Genomic DNA, 25,279 nt, shown 5'->3' with positions numbered 1-25,279 from the left:
CTCTGTCCTCTCCATATCCCTCTTTATAGACCAAATCATACGTTTTATCTCATGGTGATAGAGGAATCCTATCTTCATATATTTTTGTTTGTTTTGGTGAATAACTAATTATAGAACAAGAAGGATTTTGTGGCCTTTTAATACCCATAATGAACAATGAGATTTTGGAATTTGAGAAACTAGCTTCTTTGTGTAGAAGTTGGTGTTCTCAGTGACCAATTGAGAATTAAAAGACAAATGTGATGTCAAAGTAAGGCTTAATTTAAGCATTGATTCTGTTTTGAATCTTCTGGCTCCTTAGAACAGTTGTTGGCATGAGAGAGAGCTCCGTGATTCTCAGTGGCTGGTTTCTGAGAGCCAGGGGAAATCGGGGCTAGGAAGCCTTAAACTGCTTCTGACATCAGGCTGCTTGCATGCAGTTCAGCATTAGGAAACCTTGGCCGACGGCGAGATGTCCAGCCCTCAGCGCTCTGCAGAGCTTTTGTCTAATCAGACCCTTCCAAAAGCATCTACAACTTACTGTGTTAGGAGAATGACCTGCTCATGTCATGAGGATAAAACTAGGAGGCTCAAGTGTTCCTCAAGGAGAGGTTTTGTGAGACTGTTGGGGGCTGCTCGTTACATTCGGGAAAAAGAATTGTCATTGTCTGCATTATGCCATCCGCTTATGAAATGGAAATGGTGAGGTCCTGTGTAGTCACGTGGCCTTGTAATGCAGCAAGTGACACAGTCAGCAGACGTGGGAGGCTACTGCTAGTGTAGGTCATCAGACTTTAGCTGTTTTCCTGTGAAACTATATGTCGAGTATTTGATGAAGATATCCGTAGGAGTGGACCCTGCTAGCATAATATACCCTTGAGTCCAGAGTATTAAGGCAGAGGTGATTGCTGCTTAGAGATCAGCCTGGGCAAGTTAACCAGACCTCGTCTCGAAAGTAAAATGGTTAAAGGTTATTTTGAAGGTCTGAAATATGGTACGGTATTAGAAAAATCGCCTCACATGTGGCAGCCCCTAGATTTAATCCCTTGAACTGGTGAGAAAAGTTCATATGCCAGCAATAGTCATTGCTCATCAGGATTAGTGCTCCGCCCATCACTGTCTGCACTGTGTTTTCATATGACTGGCAGTGAGATACAAACACATCACTCTACTGTGCTCCCACGCTATTGTGGCTTCAGGGGTCCTAGGTGTTGGGCCCTGTTGAGTTGTGTAATCATCATTGACTGAACCATCATAACTGTAACCCTTCAAACATGTTGGAGGCTACTTTCCTTGGGCATTCTCTCTTCCTCAGCTCACCGTGTTTCAATGGGAAAGAAAAGTAGTCCTTCTTGTATATGTCATTCTTGTTATTAACAGAACCGAGGGACTTGAGCTTATGATTTTCATTCATGATCTATATATTTTAGTCGGTAGTCCCTGGGTGAGCGGTGGCCAGGTGAGGCCTCGAGTTTCTCATGCAGCCATGCAGTTAGCATTGAACCCAAACTGGAACAGATGAGAGGTTTCGCCTGGGTTCATTTTTCACAGGCAGAACCCATTCCAGGGAGAGCAGTGTGCTGGACAAGATGGATTCCAGAGAGCTATGGTGAGTTGGTGATCAGAGAGAGACTTGCCAAACATTGATTGGTGTGAACTAATAAAGGTACATGGGAAAAGGCCAGAAACAGAAACAGCTGGGCATTTAGAAGTGAGCAAGCTTATATCACTAGCAAGGGCAATTTAGAATGTATTGTAATGACAGTGTTCTTAGTAGTGCTAATTAAAAGACAATAATTATTTACTGGTAAGAGAAGCTCTGGCTGCTTTCTGGAAACCCTGCTCGCGTGGGTAGTCTCTGAGTTACTCGCGAGAGAACACAGGCAGGGATTCAGAGTGCGTTGTCAGGCAACCATGAGTGAACGCGCTGTGGCGCTCCTTGTGGGCTCCTGGATATCGCTTTACTCATACAGATTTTGAAATCCCCTCAAAGAAATTGCCAGCCAGAAATGTATGGGTCTATAGATGCCAAATGTGTATTTACAAGGAGCTGTATCTCAACGCTTCCGACATTTGGCCTCACTTTCCTTCCGACCTTTTTGCAGAGAAGTGGCTCCGCTTTAGCTAAGGTGACCAATGTCTCCCTAATGTCCGTTACTCCAGTGACAGACTCTGCATGGCTTGTGACACCCATGCCTCTCTGTTGAAGTCACACACCTAATCATATTTTTGAGATCTATTTTTTTTCAAATTTGTATGCAAAGGAAGTTTGGATTTTACTTCCTTTTCTTTCTACTGTTTAAATAATTTTTTAATTAAAAAAAATAGCAAAAATTATCTCAAGCCTGAGAACCCGAGAGTAGAGACGTCTGTTTCTTGCAGGAGTGAAATGCTAGCTTTCAAACGCTTGGTGTAAAAGTCTCACCCACAGTTGGCTCAAGTGTTCCATGTTCAGAGTGTAGCTTGAAGTGAAGATAAAACTCCCGCTCTGTTGCCCTGGGAAGGCCACCATTTAATGTTGTCTTTTGTACAAAGCAAAGCTCAGTGACAGTAGAAAGTGGGCACAGAATTCCACCACACAGAAGAATGAGAAACGTTAGGTTCCAAAACCGTGTAGCAAAGATGCCTATCAGATGGTAAGTACTGGCTCTGTGGGCATTTATTGAAAAGTTACCCTTCCCAGCATGGTTCTGAAGGCCAGGTGTGCAACAGGAAGGAAGAGACAGGGTTCCATCCTCATGAGCATTGTGTCAGTGAGACGAAGCTAAGACTGTAAAAGGAACAGATATAAAAGGTTTGGAATTTCTAATGATGCAGCTAAAACAAGCTTAGGATAGATGTGTGTATTGTGGTACGTGGGGGCCAGTAGTCTAAAGGCTGGTGGGAAAGCTCTAAGGGACCTTTGCTTTGGAGAATTGGGCCAGTTCAGTGTGGTGGTATTGTGTATAAAGATTATGTGTTAATTACTTTTTCTTATGCTTGTAAGAATGTCTCCCATTTTGCCACATGCCCTGCTTTTCCTCTGCTCCCCTTATTCCTGTGTGTGTGTTCTTCAAAGTGTAATATTTTCAGTGTTTTCCTGAGGTTTAGTAACCGGGGCTTGTAAGAGATAGATATGAATTTGTTTTCCTCTTCAGTGTGCTTTGTACCTGTTGAATGCTGATCCCAGGCAGATGAGCCATCCTCTTGCAAGTGAAATACTTTCTGTAGCCTTCTTGAGCCACGTGCAGGCTATGACGGTCTCCAGCTGTGATCCATGCACCTGTTCACGTGCTGTCTGTAGGAGAAGGCACACACTATGGATCTCCTTATGCATGTGAAAGTTAGCAACTGCCTGAAGCTTCCTTGCATCTGATGTTATGTTTTAATTTTTTTTTTTTTTACTGTAGTTTCATTTTCAGTATGTACCCAAGGCTGAATTCAACACAATGTTCTAGTCTCATTTAGTTTAGTGCTTGGCAAGCTAGGGTCCTTGGGCAGATTCAGTCTTCTTCTTTTTTTTTTTTTTGGTTTTTCGAGACAGGGTTTCTCTGTGGTTTTGGAGCCTGTCCTGGAACTAGCTCTGTAGACCAGGCTGGTCTTGAACTCACAGAGATCCACCTGCCTCTGCCTCCCAAGTGCTGGGATTAAAGGTGTGCGCCACCACCGCCCAGCTTTCAGTCTTCTTTTATACAGGTAAATTTTTACCGACATGCATATATGACCATTTATTTAGGCCATGAATGGGACTGTTATCATACTATAATGACCTGAAAAAATAATTACTATTTGTTTGTTCATGAAAAGTGTTCCAACCCATGGCCCACAATATATAACTTTTTAAAAGCCAATAATGTTAGAGTTATAAAATAATTTTGGAATAATTCATGTTTTAACTTTTAAAATTCTCAGGATGAGTTCTAAAATAAAACTTCCTCGCTACTTGGATTGCTATTACTATTTCGATTTCTCTAGTTTTCTAAATTTAAATAAGATGGAGAAACCTAAGAAAGAAGACATCAGGTCAGATAAGGATAAACTGATACTCCGTTGGGTCTGATGGAGTAGGTCTGTGATCTCACCTCCCGGGAAGGTGGACACAGGAGAAGTTAAGGGCAGCTTGAATTACAGAAAGAGTTCAAGGGCAGCCTAGGCAATTTAACAAGACCTTGTCTCAAATAATAAGAAGCGGGTTGGGGATATAGTATAGGGGTGGAGTGCTTGCCTAGTCATGGACATGGCCCTAGGTTGGAAAACCAGAACCTCAGAAAAGTTTAAAAAAATAGATTTCAGTTCACAGAACTTGATAACATTTAAAACTAAAATCTTCATGAGGGTGTATTTCAATGTGCTGAAGCCTCCTGTATGAATTGACCAAGGTGACACACTTATGTCCTAAAGTAAAGGTTGGATTTGCTTTGACCAAAATCATTTGATTGTTTATTTTTCTCTGCTTCCTCTGTGTGTGTTTGTGTATGTGTTGTCTGTCTGTCTGATTGTCTATGTCTGTGTCTCTGTGTCTGTGTGTCTCTCTGTGTGTATGTGTCTCTGTGTCTGCATGTCTCTGTGTGTGTGTGTATGTGTTGTCTGTCTGATTGTGTATGTCTGTGTCTGTGTGTGTGTGTGTCTGTGTGTCTCTGTGTGTTATATGTCCATGTTTTATGTTTGCATTTGTGGAGATCGCCACATTTCTTCCTATAAACTAATAGCTTTCCAACCGCTGTAATTTTTAACTGATGTGATCCTTTGTTGTCAGGTCATATTCCAATGTGATCATTTCCGATCCCCACTGACCCAACCCTCTTTTCATCCCATCCACACTGTATTGCCACACAGTCTGCATCCTAGACTGTGAGCCCCATGGCACCTCTCACTAGCCCTGCACCTTAGAACTAAGGTTGGACCCAAGGCTCAATACAAAGAAGCTTGTGCTTTTAGTGAAAATGGGCTGCTCTCGTCTGCTTTATGATCGGCAGAGGGGGGTGACAGATAGAGCGCATTCAGTGCTGTGAAAGCTAATTACTACTTGATTTTTGTACACCCGTGCTAAAAGCAAATTCACTACCATGACAACACTTAGCTGGAGTTCCTGCCTTACAGTCATTGTGGGTACCCTACGAGGCTCTACTCCAGTCTTTAGGCCTTAGGGTAGTGAACACATAGGTTCCTTCAGGTATCTCTTTTCCACTACAACCTGAAATACAAGCTGTAGGCATGAATTAAAAAAATGGGGAAGGGGTGGTCATTGGTAAGAGGACCCAGAGACCTGCAGGACATCTGAGTACATGCATGCATACATGCACATACATAGACACACACACACATGTTTTTGGCAGCTGAGTGCAAAGTTATTTGCAAGGCTACTTTTCTCTTTCTTAAATACTGAGAAATTTAGACTGTTATTTGTTTTCTTGGTGCTTAACTTATGTCCTGGCCAGTTCTTGCTGTCAACTTGATACAACCTAGTCACCTGGGAAGAGGGAATCTCAATTGAAGAACTGCCTTGATTATATTGGACTGTGGCTTATCTGTGACAGACTGTTCTGATTTTAGCCCACCGTGAACAGCATCATCCCTTAGGCAGGCGGGCCTGAGCTGTGTAAGAAATCTGGTTAGACATCTGCCAGAAGCTAGTCAGTGAGCAGCAGCATCCCTCACTGGGTCCCCTTTACTTCCTGCTAAAGCTCCTGCCCTAACTTCCCTTGACTGTTACTCAAAGTAAAGCCAGAGAAGCCCTTCACTTCCCTAAGTTGCTTGTGGTCGGTTTGGTCATAAGTTATCTATAAGCACCAGAAATGTCAACTGGAACAACTTTTTTTCTACTTTTCAGTTTTAATTTTCTCTTCATTACTGTGTGCCAACCTTTAGAATTCAAATTTCTACCCAAGTATTTAAAATCATTATTCTCTGATCCGGGCGATAATGGTGCATGCCTTTGATCCCAGCACTTGGGAGGCAGAGGCAGGCGGATCTCTGTGAGTTCGAGGCCAGCCTGGTCTACAAGAGCTAGTTCCAGGACAGGCTCCAAAGCTACAGAGAAACCCTGTCTCAAAAAATCAAGAAAAAAAAAAACTGACTACCTTTAAACACATAAAGGAAACCACACAGCAAATCATCTCTGGGATAGGTCTGTCTTTGAGTGACATCTTTCATATCTGGTTCCTAGTCATTCTCTGTTGACAGTAGTTTTCCACTGTGTGCACACACCACCATTTGTGTATCTCTATTAATGCTGTTCTGATTGTTTTCTCTTGAGCATTTGAAGAACGCCACTGTAAATATGTTTTCATATGTGTTGAGTAATAACTGTGAGGGCAGTTTTCAGGTTGGGTCTTTCTTGGGGCCATTTCTGGTGTGAAGTTGTTGTTGGGAAGGTCACTTGTTCATCCTAGCCGCTTAGCCCCGAAATGATCACACAGAAACTATATTATATAAAACACTGCTTGGCCCATTAGCTCTAACTTCTTATTGGCTAACTCTTACATCTTAATTTAACCCATCTCCATTAATCTGTGCATGACCACAAGGTCGTGGCCTAACAGCAAAGTTTCAGCATGGCTGTCTCCAGTGGCAGTTCCATGGCTTCTCTCTGGCTCTGTCTCCTTTCTCCCAGCATTCAGTTTTGTTTTCCCCACCTATCTAAGCTCTGTCCTGCTATAGGTCCAAAACAGTCCTTTATTAACCAATGATATTCACAGCATACAGAGGGGAATCCCACATCATGAAGTAGGGGTTACATTTGACTGTTTCTCTGAATGGGTATCGAGATGTTCTCTTGCTGTGTAGTATTGAATATGCCTGTGACTTGTCTGGGTGTGTGTTTCAGAGTCAACTGTACATGTATCTGATGCATTTCCAGACTCGTGTCTTCTCTTAGCACTACAGTGCTGGGATGACTGTGCCTTTGGGTGACAGCTCGGTTCTCCTCCCCAGGTGGGAGGATCCTTTCTTAGCAATGTGAACACCTGTACTACCCATCTGGGCTCACCCTACTGTCACGTGGCACTCATCACTAACGCTTGATTGTGACACTAAGTTTTGCGTGTTTTACTGTTGGATGAGTTTAGTTTTTCCAGTTATGAAAAATGTGGTGCAGTGCGTTCCATTCACTCGGATGTAGGTCAGAGAGCTATACTGAGAGGAGATGCCTGTGGAGGCTTGAGGGAACACAGATTACACAGCAGCCCACACCACTTAATCAAAGAGGAAGCTGTAGTAGTAGATATATTTGCAAAAATTCTGGCTAATTTAGGAAGGCTGAAACCAGCCAGCATTGTCAACATTGCTTTAGTGTGACTTTTGTTCAGTTATGAATGGAGATTTTTTTTTCCCTGCAAAATACATTCTCCCCAAAGGTATGGACAACATACTTTGGGAGTACATAAATGATTCTGCAAAAAGAACAAGGAGGAATTGTATGTAACAACTGCTAAAATTGAGGACATTCTTAAGAAAATGTCAGGCATCCGAGTATAAGAACAGAAACGCTGATTCCCAGACCACATTCCTGTGCTGGAGAAGCAAGACCCTTCAGATCTCTCACATCCCCTGCAGCGGTCAGAATCCACGCTGATGGATCTGACCACTGCAGATAAGATGAATGAACCAGCATTCCTGTTTAGGGTTGCCGTGTTCCCTATAGGCACTTGTGTTAAGATTTAGCCCTTACCCTAATGCTGCTAGACAGTAGCTGAAGCCTGAAAGGCATAGTGGGAAATCTCAGGTCCTTCAGTGGCATGCTGCAAAGGAATGGCTGGCATCCTACCTGTTCCTCTTCTCCATGAAGTGAACACTTTGTACCCTGTCAAGGTGTCATGTGCTGCCATGAGACCCAAGCCATAGGAGTAGTCCTGGGATGAAACCCCAAACCTGTGAGCTGTATTAATCCTCGAGTACTAAGTGGATTATCTCCAATATTTGTTACAGAAACCCAAAACTATCCCAACCAGCATCCCCAGCCTACTGTCTTCAGTTTAGAGGACACCAGGGGCCTTCCCTGCACACTCACTCATGGATCTCACACCACATGGCTTCTATTGTAAAGGCAGAAGTAAACTTGAAGCTCCTGCTTACTTATTTGGGGACGATGTCCAAAGGCACAAAAATTCCTCTGGTCTCTAACATGTGGGATGTCTTTAGGACATGGCATGGACAGTTGTCACTGCCCTCTGCACCCCAAGTCAGTCCTCTGTTCTCATAGGTATTTGGCCACTTGCCCATTAAGGAATATTTTTGGGTCATTAATTTGAAGCCTCTCTGTGATTAGTACAGTGTCACTTCTGTGAACTGGAGTCAGACTTTTTGATGAAAACCATTCATCATCTTCTCATCCATGTAAGAGAAACGGAAAGTCTCCCCTCTGAGGAGACCTGTCTGCCATGGACTTAACCTAGCTCTCTGAACAGGGCCTTGGCCAGCAGAGACCTTGAGCAGTCATTTGAGAAGGATGTAATCAAATACTTTGAAGTCACTTGCAATCTGACTTTGAATATAAAGTAAAAGAGAAGCCTAAGAAAGTTTATTTTAAAGGACATAGTGTCCTTCAAGTCACATGTTTCAAAGCTAGTGTCACACACGTGTGAAAAGTACATGCAGCAATAAAACTCATCTTTCGCATGTGCTTACTCTGCTGGGGACTCTGTACTTAGCAAAGGTGCCTACCTACGCAGCGACAACCCACAGCTCAAACTACGACTTTCAGATACGACCAGAGCCACACAGACTGTCCCTACAATGTTGGAAGGAATTGCTCTTTTATTATGTCCATACTGTATATATTGTTAACCTAAGAAAGATCCTGAAATACGTGACACAGATTTTCATCTTTATTTAGAAACTAGTCTATGGTTCGTACTTTCAAAAGATTACTTCTTTTTATGTAACTTCCTCATTCTTGAAGGACACAATACTTTTCTTGTTCACGTCACTGAGTGAAAAGGGCTGCCAAAGACTAGCACTCCTGAAATGAAAGAAGGCACTATAATTACTGCCGCTGCTTTTCAACAGGATTATGTAAGTAATAAAATTATTTCCTTGCTATGAAGGAATTTGGAACAGGGCATGGACCTGTATTATTTTGTATAAACGGGGGAGACATCGGGGACCCAGATACAGTTCATGAGAAACACAACATTCCAAAATGAAACTGTGGTGGTAATTTGCAGTAGAAAAAAACTGGCTTCATAGGCTATTATATACTTAGCCATTGTACTGGCTAGTTTTATGTCAACTTGACACAGGCTAGAGTCACCAGAGAGAAACTTAAGTTGAGAGGAGAAAATGCCTCCTTGAGATCAGGTTATAGGCAAGCCTGTAGGGCATTCTTAATTGGTGATTGATGTAGGAAGGCCCAGCCCATCAACCATTCCTGGGCTGGTGGTCCTGGGTTCTATAAGAAAGCAGGCTGAGTCAACCATGAAGAGCAAGCCAGTAAGCTGCACTCCTCTGTGGTCTCTGCCTCAGCTCCTGCTTCCAGGTTCCTGCCTGCGTGGGTTCCTGCCCTCACTGCTTCTGATGACGAGGTGTTTTATGGAACTGTGAGAGAAATAACCCATCTCCTCCCATAACTAGAATTGGTCATGGTGTTTCCATCACAGCAACACTCTCCCTGACTAAGATGGCCACATAGATGGAATACACTTCAATTTGATTAAAGGCAAATTTTTGTTAAGGAAGTCCCATTCTCTCATTTCTTCTGTAGAACTTAAAAAATAAAGTCCCTGGGAACAGTGAAATTAGCTGTAAAACATGCATAAATGAAATAGCTTTATGATATTTGAGACATAGAGAACTGTTACCTGCTAATGTAACTGAGCCCTGATAAACTACGAAAGTAAAAATGCAATCAGTATTAACTGACCCAGTAATGCCGTTGTCTGTCTTTCCATCATTCTACATGCAGTTCCTGGGCTAGCAGTACCAAACCATAGAGCCTCAGAGACACTCCGGGTTCCAGTCCACCTCGACTCATGCTAACATTCCTAACTTTATATACAGATAAATTCTTTTTCTTTTTCCCTGTCACCTAGACTTGATAGCTTCTTCTCAGACACCGTGGGCTATGCTCCAGGTGTTTGCAGATCTCTTTAGGTGAAAGGGGAGAGTGTGGAAAGAGCTGAGGAGTGGAATACCCAAGGCGGCTGTGGCAGTGAGGACGCACCAGTGCCAGCAGGCCGTTGTCACGGTGCCTATGATACCCACCTAGGCTGACAACTCTGAGCCGAACACCTACTTCCCAGCCTAGTTGTTTGAATGGTAGTTGGGAACGGTTAGCCCAACACAATCCTGCCCCTAAGGCCATCCTTCCACATTGTTCAGAAGAGCCAGACTCCACTTGGTAAACTGGTAATGGGCCAGGTCAGACCAAGAAGGTATGAGGCAGCAAGCATTCTCAGCCTGAGGTAGCACGGGCTACTCCTCGAAACTCCTGGGGGCCGCTGGTATAGTGCGGTGCTGGAGCTCATGCTTGGCATGTAGAAGGGCCTGTGTTCGATCATTCTCGAAGATGCCATGTACCGTTTTATTACTTTCTTGATTCTAAATGGGAAGATACTATTGTATAAATCATTTATGCTTAATGTTATTAATAACGTAAGACAAAATGAAGCAATTCAGACACATCCATCCTTGCAACTATGTAGACTGTAGACATGAAAGCTGCTCGCAGGCTGCATTTTTGCTAGATCTTCGTGTATACAGCCCTTGTGGTGGTTTGAAAGAAAACGGCTCCCAAAGGGAGTGGCACTATTAGGAGGTGTGGCCTTGTTGGAGAAGTGTGTCACTGTGGGGTGGGCTTTGAGGTCTCTTTTCTCAAGCATCACTCAGTGTGCTAGTCAGTCAACTTCCTGTGCCTCTGAGTCAAGATGGAGCACTCTCAGCTCCAGCACCACATCTGCCTGCATGCTGCCATACTCTCTGCCATGATAATAATGGACTGAACCTCTGAAACTGTAAGCAAGCAACCCCTCCCAATTAAATATTTTTTTGTAAGAGTTGCCTTGGTCATGGCGTCTCTTCACAGCAATTAAAAAAAAAAAAACCTAATTAAGACATTCATAGAGATACATGTCTATATATAATGTTGGTAAAAAATGTCCTAGTGGAAGAGGGGGTGGACAGAATGTGAGCTGGGTGTGGGGGGCATGAAATGTACAGTCACTGCACACATGAATTCAGCCCAGGGGATTGCCTGCACGGAGCTGCACATCATAGGGGCCGTGAGTGTTCAGTCTTGAGTGGGGTAGGTGCCTGAGCGCCCCTGCTCCCTGCCCAGGAAGGTGTGAGCAGCCTGGGAGCTGCTGTGGGGACAGGGAGTAGTCTCCGGAAGCAAAGACACGGGGTCACAGGCTCCAGCACATAGGTGCACACCCGTGCCCATGATCTCCATGGCTTTCACTCAGTGGGTCACAAAACAAACAAAACAGCAGCCAGAATTGCCTGACAGAGGGAGATGTGCTTGTTTGGAACAAGGTGAAGGTGACAGGAGTGTAAGCAGGGGTTGGCAGGGTGTGATCAGAAGGCCTTGTGTGCATGTAGGAAATTGTCAAAGAATCAGTGTTTAGACTGGAATCTTAGTCCTCAACTTCTCCTACTGAAGGGGACTCCCGCACAGACCCCGGATTAGGCACAAACTACTCCCAAACATCTATTTTCACAGAGAGATCCTTTATTAAGAAGGGGAGAAAAGTTAAAGTGGCTGATTTCTGACTCAGGCTGAAAAATAGCAGCAATGACCTTGCAGGGGTCATTCGTAAGAGGAGAAAAAGGGAAGGTCTGTGTCAGAGTGGATCAGGATGTGGGGCAAAGGAGATAGGATGATAGGGGACCAGGGAAAGGGGCAGGGATTGCTTGTCTTCGAGGGACAAAGTCCTGTCTCTGGATAAAGAGGAGGCAGACATGGTATATAGGCTAATGGCAGTTTACAAAGGTAAAGGGAAAAATCCATGTTAGGATGAGGTGTTTAGTTTTAATTGGGCATGTTAATTAGAAGAACCAAAGGAGGCTTTTGATTGCTGGGCTTTGTTAGTCAGTCTTGGGAGGGTGAAGTGGCCAAATAAGGCCAAATAAAGACCTTGGTGGCTAGCTTTAGGAATATGATCTAATGGTTTTCAGCAAGGCGGAAGGGATGGGAGAGAAGGGCAAAAGCTTGCCAGAGCCACATGTGCCAGTGGGCTGTGTCCCTTCATCACCCTGCTACTGACAACACCTGGGAAGGATGTTGTGGTTACCATGCCATCTTTTAGTTGGTCGGCTGGCTTTTGCTGACTAAGATCTTCAGGGTATTATGGTGTCTCAAAGGATCCTATGAAAAATATGTATATCCCTTTGTGGGGTAAACACAGATCAGGTCATTTTTAGACAGAATTTTCCAACATGGAATTGTTGAGGTTAAAAATATACACATCTGTAAACATTTTGGGGCTACTCCTTGATTGACTTGCGTAGACAGTGTGTGTGTGTGTGTGTGTGTGTGTGCGCGCGCGCACACATGCTTTTCTGAGCATTGGAACTTTAAGACCCATCAAATTCTTTACACATAACCGTTCTGCTGAGGGGGAACAGATCATTTTTCTAATAATATTGTATCATTTGCTATGGGAGCTTTAATTTTGTCATCAGCTGAAAATTAAGGAATCTACTGAAATTATTAACTAGAAAAGAAGTTGGGGAGATATACAATGATACTCTAGTCTAGCAGTCCAGTGTCTCCCAAAGCACTTAGCATATAACTTCCAAATTCTTGACACGGCCCTATTCAGATAGTGATCTTTTGCCTTTCTCTTTCCCTATAGCTTTGGGGAAGTTCTCATGTGAACAACAGGTGATATTCCACTGTGATGGATTTGTTTTGACGACAGCCCAATCTTTCACACCCCCTATGTGGAAATGTGAGTTTGCAGGCCCCAGAGTTCCCATGAAGTAGCATCTGAAAGTAGCAGTGTGCATTACTCGCGCCTCAACAATGAATAAGACATCTAGAGATGCGATATCAAACTGGTTGGTGCTGATGCTGCACAAGGCTAAGGTCATGGAGCTGAGACGCATGGATCTCAGACCCAGCTAAAGTTTGTGTGTGTGTGTGTGTTGTTTGTTTGCTTGTTTAATTGGTTCCTTTTTGAGACAGAGTTTTGCTCTGTGTCTTAGACTAACCTTGAACTCTCTTTGTTGTCCAGGGTGGCCTCAAACTTGCCATATCTTGCCTCTGCCTCCCAAGTGCTAGGATTGTAGTATGCACACAATGCTCAGCCGTTGGCCCATCTAGGAATGTTTCCAGCCTAGTGGGAGCCCACTCCTAGATCCTTTGTGGCACACAGAGGTTGGTGAAGATGCTGTGAACATCCGAAATGTTCTGTGATCTCTGGACAGAGTGACAATGAGTGCTCGGGTGACACCCACAACCCTTTATAGCGTGTACTAAATACTGCTGTTCTTAAGAATTATAATGCCTTGTTGCTACTAGGTTATTACGAATAATTTTTAGGATTCTGTGGTAGATCATCTAATAGTATCTGATTATTGTGCCCATGGGTGGAGCAATTGCCCAGAATACTCAAAGAAGCCCTAGAGAAGGAAAGAAGAAGGACTTCAGGGACCAGCCACTCAGCCACTCAACTACACAGGAAGATACAAAATAAGAAATAAAGAATAGTGTACAGAAATAGAGAAAAGTAAAAAGTCCAGAGACAAAAGATAGATGGGATAATTCAAGAAAAGCTAGAAGTTAGCCAAACAACGCCTGACCATTCATAAATAAGAGGTCTCTGTGTTTGTGATTTATTTGGGAGCTGGGTGGCGGGCCCCCAAAAGAGCTAAGAGTAAAGAGAAAAACAAACAGGTTAATTTGCCTTATTTACTTATCTTGGCCACATTCCATTGAGAAAAGCCAAGATGGGATAGCTAGGAGGAACGGAAGCAGGAGCTCTGGAAGATCACTGCTTACTGGCTTTCTCTTGATGGCTTCCTCAGCCTGTGTCCTTATACACCCCAGGACCACCTGCCCAGGACTGGCACCATCCACCATAGCCTGGGCCCTCCCACATCAATCACTAATTAAGAAAATACTCCACAAACTTCCCTACAGGCCAGTCTTAGCGATGCATTCTTTTCAATCGTCATCCCCTCGTTGACTTAACTCCAGCTTGTGTCGAGTCAATGAAGAACAGCAATGAAAACAGGACAAGGGTCATGGGACTGTTAAGGAAGAGCTACACGAATAAATCCAACTATCACCCACACCTCCTGAGGGCTTCTGCCACTCACTCTTTTCCCGCTTCAGTTTCTACTTGGTTCTCTTCCTGCTGCCTCTGCAGCCTTTGCAGCCTCCCAGGGCCTTCCCAGCTCCCAAGTTGTCACCCCAGTGGCAGCAGAGAAATGGTCCCCAGTACCAGCTGGCTCTTTAGCTACCCAGATTCCCTCAGACTCCTGCATCGCACTGCAGTTTACTGAGTGCTCGTTTGTTCATTATCACTCAGTAGCCGCCTCCCTCATCCGGGTGGACATCATGTCAGAATCAGGACACCGCTTCCTCTGGTATCGGTGCTTCCAAATAATCGCAGTGAATGAATGCTGTTTCTTAATCAAAGATACATTGATTCAAATCAACACAGCTGCTTATCCCCATGTGTGTGTGTGCGTGCGCGCATGTGCGCGTACATAGATGTACAGATAACAGATTACCCCAGCTCCCCTCATAGAGTATGAAAGAATACCAATGAATTGTTACTCTGGTTCAAACAAATATCCAGTCTGAATGTGTTGGAGGTTACCATCCAAGAAAGGATAGTTGCTTCCTTTTCTTGGAACCTATCTTTTTAATGTCTTCAACAAAATAAGCGTGGAACAAATTAATCAAACAGCTTTTCCGTGCCTATTTTGAGCGGGCAGTCTGTTAACTGAAGAGGAAGGCAGAAACTGCGAGATGTTTCCTAGATAGATGCCTACAAGTGCTACTAGTCTGTACCCCACAGCCGATGAGCTGTGCTTCAATCCAAGCTCCAACCTAGAACTCCTTCTAGAGTTCGCCCAGTGATGGCTGTGATGGGCTCTGATCGCCACTCATGGTGATGCCTCGCCAAAACACACGTGGCAGCCACTTTCTCTGGCACGTTTCTCCATCCTGTAGTTCCAGCTTGTTGTGATGTCAGCCATCCTGTCTCACTCACTCATGAGTGTATGGACCTGAGTTTCTGGGCTTTTCCTGGTGGAGCATGGGCCAAGCCATTCTTTGTACTGGTTTATTTTTTCCAAAGAACCTTGTGTTCTTCTTCAGTATTTGTTTCCTATTTCTCTTGACAATTTCTCAGGAATATCCGAGCAAATTGCAATGCCTGTGGACCATGACAGCTTTCTGTAACAATTTTTAGCTAAAAGTCAAAAGAATGAAATGTGTGCAGTAAGAGATTGTCACTGCATCCTTGGAGTGGAACATGGCTTTGTAGAGCATACTCTTGTCAAGGAATTAAAGATGAGCAGGCCTGATTAGCTGTTAACCTATAGAACCTGTCAAGAAGAAGGAACCTGGTGCTGAGGGAAAGCACGAGTGAGTGGATCTCAGAACTAACATTGCATCTACTAGCTGAGTTTTCTCCCCTTCTTCGTGTCAATTTGTCGTCTGAAATTTTTTTTTATTAATTAATTTATTTAATTATTAAAGATTTCTGCCTCTTCCCCGCCACCACCTCCCATTCCCCCCCCCTCTCCCAATCAAGTCTTCCTCCCTCCTCAGCCCAAAGAGCAAGCAGGTTTCTCTGCCCTGTGGGAGGTCCAAGGACCACCCACCTCCATCCAGGTCTATTAAGGTGAGCATCCAAACTACCTGGGCTCCCACAAAGCCATTATGTGCAATAGGATCAAGAACCCATTGCCATTGTTCTTCAGTTCTCAGTAGTCCTCATTGTCTGCTATGTTCAGCGAGTCCGGTTTTGTCCCATGCTTTTTCAGACCCCGGCCAGCTGGCCTTGGTGAGTTCCTGATAGAACATCCCCATTGCCTCAGTGTGTGGGTGTACCCCTGGCGGTCCTGAGTTCCTTGCTCGTGCTCACTCTACTTCTGCTCCTCCTTTGGATCGTGAGACTTCAGTCCTGTGCTCCAATGTTGGTCTCTGTCTCTGTCTTCTTTCATCGCCTGATGAAGGTTAATATTCAGGAGGATGCTTATATGTTTTTCTTTGGGTTCACCTTCTTATTTAGCTTCTCTAGAATCATGAATTATAGTCTCAATGTCCTTTATTTATGGCTAGAAACCAAATATGAGTGAGTACATCCCATGTTCCTCTTTTTGGGTCTGGCTTGTCGTCTGAAATTTAATTTTTCATTATGAACCTAAACACTTGTGTGATGACTATCTTAAAATCTGTACTGTAAATTCTTGCTGATATACAGTTATGTTTATAATGTCCTAAAGATGTCTTTAGTCTCATTTGTGCGCAAACAAGAATGCTCCATATCCACACAAGAGGAGGAGAATGACTTCCAGTTACAGGGAGTGCCTGGGATAGCTCTGTGAAGCCTGCCTGAGCTTCATTTATCGCTGGATAGGGGTAAAGAGGTTAGGAACTTGATACAGGGAGGGAGGGATGGAAGGAGGGAGGGAGGGAGGGAGGGAGGGAGGGAGGGAGGGAGGGAGGGAGGGAGGGAGGGAGGGAGGGAGGGAAAAAGAAGGCAAAGGGAAGAAGGAAGGGAGGGAGGAAGACCAAATAGATCCATAAAGATTACTTAATTTTGACCTCATGTGCTAAGTGCTTAGAATTCACTGGTAATATTTTTTTGAGTTGGCACCTTGATTATTTCTGGGACACAAAGACATCTAAATATTTGCAAAAGATCATATAACTTGGAAATGAAAGATCTAGAACTTAAGCCCAGGGAGCCTGCTGCTATGTTACAGGGTGTGATTTTTGTCCTGTACCAAGCTGCTTCTCACAGGACTTGGCTCCAAGTAAATTGTGTGATGGACAAATTCATCTAGTTTGTTTCTTTTGCAATGACTTGAGATCACTTTTTCTCTTTGAACTGCGAATTATTAATCATTATAGTCAAGAGGATGGTCTTTGATGCCTCGATTAGCATGTTTCCACCATGGATGGAAATCTGCATGGCATTTTAAATATATTGAGGAGAAAATGATTAATAAATTACTAATCGTGGTAAATAAGGGAAGCCATGGAATTTCTAGCTCTCTTGCTAATATGTCTGGGACTTCAAATTGATTATTGTTTTTCAGTGCTGGGGTCTAAGTATAAGTCAGCAGGTAGCACTATGTATTGATCTAAACACTCTTTGTTTCTCAGATCGGGGGTAAAGAAGGATGCACTTTAAAATCACTTACGGTTTAGCAGGTGATACCATTAATCCTTGAAATGACAGCAAATCAAGATGATTGTGTCTGTGGGGTTTAATTTATTAAAATTTAATTTGCTCCTGTGCCTTGCTCCAGTAGCTCCTGTGCTAGCAAACTAGCTATAATTAGATTAGCAGCCTGCTCAGTGCTGGTGACAGCCTGTGCCTCAGAGAGCATGTGCTGGACTCGGCCTGTGCCTCCTCCTCATTGGCTGGCATTGCTGCTCACCCGCTTGATAGGTTTCCACAGAATCGGTATGCTGCATTGGAGCTGTAGATCCAGAGGCACTGTGCTGTGTTCTTGCCGAGCAGAGGCGAGGCGCTTGGGTGGTTGTATTAAAGAAGGCATACGACCCGGCAGAGCAGGTGTTCTTTGTTGCAGAGACTCGTGGATAAGGACCTTGCAGCTAGCTGCAGTGGGAGGTCAGTGAAGGAGTCTCAGTTCACGGTAATTGCTTGGGTCTTTCTCTTTCTTATGAGAACACAGCCATGCATGAAATGAAGCCTGCTCGCTCATAGTGTCGTCTGTCTCATCTGCTTGGGCTTTGTGGACGCTGTGTCTGCCCCTGGGTTCCGTACTGACACACATTCTCACGAACTGCTTGCCTGGCAGACAGCTTGCCTGTCCAGGAAGGAGCTTTGTTTTCACCTGAATGCAAGGATGCATGTGCCTAGGAGCGATTCTTATTGGTTCTCTTCTGTCCGGGAAAGCCGATGCGGCTTCCATGTAGGTGTCTTTGTTGGTGCATGTCACGACTGTTGCCTTCACTCTGAGTCCTGACTCCTGAATAATTCAAAATTAAGGAGAATTTAGCTGGTCATACTTTACTTAGCAGAAGGCAAAAGGCTCCTGATTTGTCGTCTGGCTTTTAGCCGGGAAGTACTGTGCTATTGTTTCTTCACAGATGTGTGCAGCCTTCATTTTGGATGGCTTTCTTTGTCTTACCTTCTGTAGTTTTACTGAAGCATCTTTAGTACAGGGAGTGTTAGCAGAACACCTTCTGCGAAATAGGCATACGCAGGTGTTTCCCAGCCACGCCTGAGGAAGTGTTTGACCCCAGGCTTTGTTTAAAGGATGCCACTCTTGCTGTTGAAACCTCACAGTAGAGAGATGAGGTCTTACCACTCTGAGCGCTGCTCAGTGTTTTTGCTTCTCTTCAGGACTACCTGGTTTATTTTCCAGACAAGGCAATAAAGAATCTTAAATTCTGTAATAAAGGTAACCTACTATCAAGGATAAAAGAGTTACCAAGAACAAGTCCAAAAATCCTCAAAACCAGCCGGCCCTGTCATGGGTCCAGAACCCCTGCTTCCGTTTGAGTCCTTAAACTTGAAACCTGATGTCCTTCCCTATCGGACTGCAGACTGTACAGAAACTTGTGTCCTGAGTCACCAGTCACAGGGCTGGCTGGCGGCCACCATGCGTCTGCTATCAGCAGATAGACAGGCAGATTCTGAAAACTGTTTGGGATTGTCTCCTGCTCCTGACAAGCCAAGGCTGCAGTTTATATAGTCTGTACCAGTAACTGCCGTCCTCCAGATCTGTGTCCTGCTTCCAGCAGGTCAGCATGGAGTCTTTGCAGCCCCCTAACTCTGCCTCAGCCCATGCCCTCACTCCCAGGTCTGTCTGGGAGAGAATAAATTATCCAGAGTCAGCATTCACTCGACTAACAGTTCCGAGAGGAACGCAGGAGCCCTGTGGAAGTTCAGTGGGTGGTAATGCAATGTTAAAGGCTGAGAACCTTTGAGCAGTGGTATACCTACAGTCTCTGTGCCCTGAGGCCGTGGGGCAATGTTTTCAGCTTTGAGACACCCTGCATGGTGAAAGGAACACACAGCCATTCTACTTCATGTGACACCCCGGTGCAAACCTCATCAATCTCATGGGGACAGCGCCCACCCTGGTGCACTCCTGGCCACTTCAGGGAGGGCAGTGTCAGCCAGGATGGTTTAGTTTTTTGTCAAAAATCCAGGTACCCCTTCTGTCTCTTCATCATTCTTGGTCTGACATTCCCCCTATTGCAGACATAGACAGAATCTTTCTGCCTTTTAAAACTTAGGTTTGGACACTCATCTAAGGAGGAATAAATTGATACAGTTCTATAATTGCCTCATTTAGATATGCAGGGTTGGGATCGAACCCAGGGCCTAGCACATGCTAGGCAAGGGTCTACCTCTGAGTTGTTCCCCCCTCTTCTCTCCTAGTCTCCTGGAATACTCGCTACCTTTCTGAGGAGGCCGCCTTAAAAATAGATTGCGGATGTCTTCTTGTTTACTGCTGAAGCTCTGTCCCCTGTAAACTGCGGAGTGCCTCCTGTGAGCTGCACCCGGTCCTGCATTACCTGAAAAGCTAGGGAGTAGCGGGGTCTGTTCTGGGGGCGGGGATGGGGGAGCTGAGCCTGGCTCTTCAAAAATCACCATATCTTAAGGAATTTCTTAAATCCTTAAGTGTAAATGTGTAAATATTGTTGCCTGCTGATGGCCAATGATCCAGTTAACCTGAACTAGGAGACATTTTTAATAGCAGAACGAAAAGAAGTTCATGCTTTTGCAAAGTAACACAACAAGCAGTTTAACTTTCTGTACTTTTTTGTTCTTAATACATTAGGGAGACTCTATCCCCGAGAATGAAAATAAAAGGGGATTTTTCTTTTTGAGGGGACACAGTAAAAGTTTGTTCAGTCTCCATCAAATTCTGTAGCTTGTTGAAAGGAAAGTAATAATTCTGACCAATCAAAATAAATCAGTTTGTGTGAGCATGAAAGGGAATGTTTTAAGAATTAAAGCATTTTCAGGGGGCTGGGGCGTAGCTCACTTGGTCGAGTGCTTGGCTGTTATGGGAGAGGCCCTGGGTCCAATTCCTAGTATCTCAAAACGAAAAACAGATAAGACAGTTCCCGTATTTGATACTTTCTCATTTTCTTCTGGAGGCTTACAGTGACAGGTGTGGGAACCAACTTGGGCACAGAAAGCATAGATACCACAAGACAGCAGGGCTGAGCAAGTTCTGAAAAACTAACGGTCAAAGAGAAGAGCAATGGGCAGTGCAGGCTGCTGGATGCCGGCTTCCAGGGCAGGACTCCCAGTGACTTGTGACTGGCCACTCGGGTTCCTGTGAGTCCAAAAGAACAGGAGAGATGCCTTTTGTGGTTGATGACTATTTTAGGGTTCACCCTTTTGAAGCTGCCTGGATCTGATAAGAATCTGAATAGATTTATTGTTCTTTCGTTATTCTACTCAGCAGTAAAAGGCATTTACCATGAGCTGAGCCCTGTTAGCTGTTTTTGAGGAGAAGATGAAAAGCCTAGTCCCCTGCTACAAGAAGTGTTTTCTGAGGAACAGAGCCTAAATTACTACTAGCAGGAGCACAGGAGCAGACCTGTGCTCCGTCTGGTGATGCCAGTGTGGCCGGCCAGGTCCCTGGGAGGAAGGGAAGTGGGCCTTGGAGACAGGAGAAAGGCAGCTTCCTCCTCTGTAGAGCGCATCTGCTGCCCATGCCAGGGAGGCATGTGTGTAGCCGCCTGTGTGTAGTTGGTTGTGGATTTGGAAGCATCACTGTGTCTTATTTTAGACACTTAAATGTAAACTTATCGTTTACTACTCTGTGAAGTTGTCTCGGAATCTACGTGCGATTGCTGCCTGGAAAAAGTGTTATCATTAATGCTGCTGTATCACGGTAGACTTGAAATTTTTAAGAGTGTATCCACTAATTTGAAAATGACCTAGGAAGCATCACGAAGACACTGTTATGACTGCTGTATTCTGAGTCATTCAGGGATGAGTTTGGGATTTGTTCACAGTGCCACAAAGTACCCTCTCTGCTCTCGGATGCCAGAAGACTCTTAGAGTTTGTCTCTTATTCTCTAGAGACGCAGTCAAGCCCAGCCTCTAAAACCTGGCCATGGACTATAGCACTCTGTTGCGCCTGTGACTACGGCTCCTGCTTCTCTGGCACTCATAAAAATTAATTTCTGAAAATGCCATGTGCTTTAACTTTAGATGTCCTTTAAGTCTTGATGAATTGATAAGGGAGGGTCACTTTAGAGGTCAAGTATTTTTGCTACTTGTATTATCTTACTATGTGTAAAATTTCTACATGAAAGTGGGTATCATGTTTACCTTCCCTGTAGCCTCCAGTCTAGGAGCCTCATCAGCACTGGCCTGGGCAGACAGCAGTGCTCTGGCAGGATGACCTGGGCAAGCCCCTCTCTTCTTAGGCCTGGTGTGTCTCATTGCTCCTTCCCAGCCTGCCTTCTCAGTAGATATTCTCCAAGGTTCTACCTGTCATCAGCTTCCTGTCCCTGCCCAGTACTTAGTGCTTACACTGGTCACTCACCTGCCATCTTGTGTCCCCTCTCCCTTTGATCTTTTGGATTCCTGGCTCAGCTAGGCTGGGTGGCCTCAAGGCCTTCCTTGGCTTTTTTTTCCTCCTCTGCTGAGAACCTGCTTCCCGGGGTCTTTGATTAGTTAGTGGCCACAGCTCAGCAGGACTTTCTGAGGTGGTATCTGCTTTTTGTTTTGGTTTTCCTCCCCAGTCACTCCTCTCTGGGTTGTAAATTCCATCAGGTCAGATTTTTGTCTTAAACCCCCAGAGCCTTGAACAGCACTTGACTCCTAGAAAATGTTCAGTCAGGACCTGTTGAAGGAGTTAATACGTGAATGAGAAAATGATCAAGGAAATTAGCTGTAGTGGGAAAGTCCTGTGGCAACCAGATCTCTGCTCCAGCCTGCTGAGCGCTTCTTACCCAGGCTCTCCCCTGAATGCGCCTGGGTCTCCTGCTTTGTGCATGGTGAGCACCAGCCAGCACTGAGGTTGTGTTTCTGCGATTTCTCTAACTTCACTTTGCCTGGTACTTTCTGTACGATTGTTATTGTGGTTAAATTCTCGTTTGAAAACAAAATAAAAGCAGGAGTTGAAGTGTAGAGGTGCCTTATAAATAAAATACAAAAAATAATGCATTTGTGTTACTTCCATGTCTCCTGTCTAGTATTTAAATATCTATTGTCGAAGATCTCCTGAGTAAATTGGGAGCATGGGGACCATAGGAGAGGATTGAAGGGGAGAGGTAAGGAAGGGAGGGGAGTAGAGAAAAATATAGCTCAACAAAATCAATATATATATATATATATATATATAGTCGGATTTTTAATGGATTACCATTTTACGGTGCTAAATATCTTTAATAATCTCCCTCTTATTGCCAAATAAAAAACACTAATAGCCCTCTCTTCCTGTGTTTTTCAGATATTTCCTGCTGCAGAGCGCACTTTAAGCAAGGAAGGCTTTCCTTGGCTTCTGCCTGCATTCCATAAAATACTCATTGCCTTTTCGGTAAGTGTATGACTTTGCTTTGATCCGTTCTAAGTAGAAGATATTGATTGTCTCTGAAACCTGTGTCACTGTTCTGTTAAGACAAAGAGCCTGGGGTTTCAGGTATTTATGCTCTCTGTCACTAAATAAACAAATAAGCCCATCAGGACCAAGATACCACCACCCAGGTTTCTCACACTTGCCTGCATATGTGCTAATAATTACAAGTGTTATGTGCAGTAGTGCTTATCAGTAACCTCCCAGGTATTCAGAAGACTCCATTTATTGCCTGGATTTGGAGACAGTCTACAAAGTGAGCGTCTTTGTCCCTTAGTGAGAAGTGGAGTGCCTGAGATGGGACATGAGGTGGACCCTTGGAGCTGTGTGGGAGCTCTGAAGCCATCCTGAAAACCAGAGTGCCGAGACAGAGTCTGAATTCCAGCCCAGGCACTGAGATGGGAGGACCAGATAGATGGTACAGGTCAACCAAACCGCAGCCCTGGCCTATTCTTGCTTTCTCAGGGTAGAGGTCACTTACCTTCCTGGCCCAGGCCATTGTGCAGCCCGTTATTAGAGTGACTCAGCTCAATTCTGTGTTCGTATGGTTAGAAAGATTCAACTGTGTGGCACATTGCATATCAGCTGGGCTATAGGCACCAGATCTTAGCCCTGCCTCTGGTTAATTCTGAGAGGGTCCGATCAGTGTGTAACAATTACTTGGAGTTCTTTTTCATAACCATTTGTAGTTTTCTCATAAATGGCACACTATCTTATTTTTTCTTAAGCGCTGCAAGATATATAAGAAGCATTAAGTTTTCTCTTACCCTTAACTTTTACCTACCAATTCCTTATTGCCCGTCTGTATCACTGATCTTCGTTCCTGCCTGAGCTCATGCACTGTGGGTTAGCAGCGTAACGGGTACATAGGTAGCCATGGCACCAGCGTTTTCCATTGTTCTCAATGGTGCGTTTAGGATGACATTGTTTTACAGTGCACACTGGGTGTTTGAAATGATTCCTTGTTCGTAGAAACTTAAATGAGGGGTAAAGTCATGAAATAATAGGATATAAAATGATCTTATTAGGCTCTTTTCTTCAGTTTTTTTAGTTTAATTATTCTAGAACATGAGAACCCCTGAGCATGCGACCTAAGCCATTTTAAAAGAGATGAGGGCACCAGTTACTGAGAGGCCCTCCTGAGGCTACTTTCAGGAAACAGGCTTCAAGGCCCCTTTGTGTTTAGTTCCTTGCTATCTTAATCATATTTGAGTAACTGATAAAGTCAATTTCTCCTTGAAAAGTTAACTTTTTAAAAACTTCTGTGGGGCAGATTGTAATCCTTTCATATCATGCCTACTAAAAGCTTGATAAGTCACCAGGAGTGAACACAGCCCTTGCACACTTCGGTATTAAGTTCTCCTGACTCGAAAGTCATGCTAGTTCCCTTCCCCCCACCCCGCAAACACCTTTACTTCTCTGGATCCTCCATAAAGAGCCCTGTGTCCCCTGCCATGACTCAGCTTCCTTTCACATTGGCACCGCACTGGCACCACTGGCTTTTCTCTTCCCAGAACAGCTCTTTGCCAAGAGAATGACTCAGAGCTCAGGTCCCCTAGCAAAGTCAGGTGGGGCTCCCCTTGGGCCCTCTCAGCTGACCTTGAGCAAGGTCTCCTCAGGAACTAGGGCAGGTCAGCAACTGTAATGAGACTCTGTGCCTTTGGGCCAGCCAGAGCTGTTTAACAGGAGGGAACAGATAGGCCATTCTCTTGGAAAAGCAGTTGGGGTTTTAGATGTTTGTTCTGGAGAAATTTCTGTAAGAGATGACGGCAGATAGTCTGTGCTTTAAAAGAAAACTCGCCTGCCCTGAACAGAAAATGTAACTCTAATTTTAAGAATTTAACATACATTTCTTGTGAAGTTTAAGAATGATTGATTATAATTACTAAGTTATTCATTAAGATATTTGGCACATTTAAAATGCCCTTTAAATCAAGTAAAAGACTAATTCCGTTGCCTTGTGTGCGTAGTTGTTAGTCATTCAGGAGCTGTCTCCATAGAGACAGATTGTGATCACTGTCATGATCAGTGTAGTCACTAGCTCCTTCGCAGGAATCTACAGCAAGGAAGGCCAAGCTACATTTGAGCTGGTAATGTAGATGTGAGCACTGTGTTGGAGGTGACTCATACCACATCTGCCCATCACACAGGCCCTGAAAAGAAAGTCCTAGGAGGGCTATGGTGGTGCACACCTGAATCCCAGCACGCCAGAGGCAGAGGCAGACGGATCTCTGTGAGTTTGAGGCCAGCCTGGTCTACAGAGCGAGTTCTAGGACAGCCAGTACTGTTATACAGAGAAACCCTGTAAAGAATCAAAACAAAACAACAACAACAACAAAATGAAGAAGAAGAAAGCCGAAGAAATTCATGTGTAGATGCGGGAGGTAGGGCTATGTTCACTAGCTTCTCAACAACACAGTAAAATACCTGGAGTAATTATTATACAGAGAAAGGGTTTACTTTGGCTCACAGTTAGGCAGTTCTGGTCTGTGATTGGCAGACCCATTATTTTAGGTGAGAGCACCATTTGGTAGTGAAGAGGAGCACATAGCCCAGCAATATGGGCCCCTTATGACTAAGAAGCACAAGAGGAAGACGAGGGTGGCTTCCTGCAGTC

The 25,279-nt window shown here is 44.4% G+C and overlaps 1 protein-coding gene across 5 annotated transcripts in view; it reads left to right on the top strand.

Annotated features, from left to right (window-relative positions):
* The window catches only part of Fam110b (family with sequence similarity 110 member B), a 125,508-nt gene that overhangs the window by 41,794 nt on the left and 58,435 nt on the right, over nucleotides 1-25,279 (top strand). For 2 of the 5 annotated variants that reach the window (XM_057791199.1, XM_057791200.1), the window contains exons 1-2: nucleotides 17,561-17,742; nucleotides 22,540-22,626. The gene's annotated coding sequence lies outside the window, so the exon portion shown is untranslated. Of the gene's footprint in view, nucleotides 1-17,560; nucleotides 17,743-22,539; nucleotides 22,627-23,026; nucleotides 23,081-25,279 lie in introns of those variants that run through there. The other 3 variants (XM_057791201.1, XM_057791202.1, XM_057791204.1) reach the window with 3 other exon arrangements.

The sequence above is a fragment of the Chionomys nivalis genome, chromosome 16, assembly GCF_950005125.1.
Source record: "Chionomys nivalis chromosome 16, mChiNiv1.1, whole genome shotgun sequence".
NCBI lineage: Eukaryota > Metazoa > Chordata > Mammalia > Rodentia > Cricetidae > Chionomys > Chionomys nivalis.
This window is presented reverse-complemented; position numbering and strand designations above follow the sequence as displayed.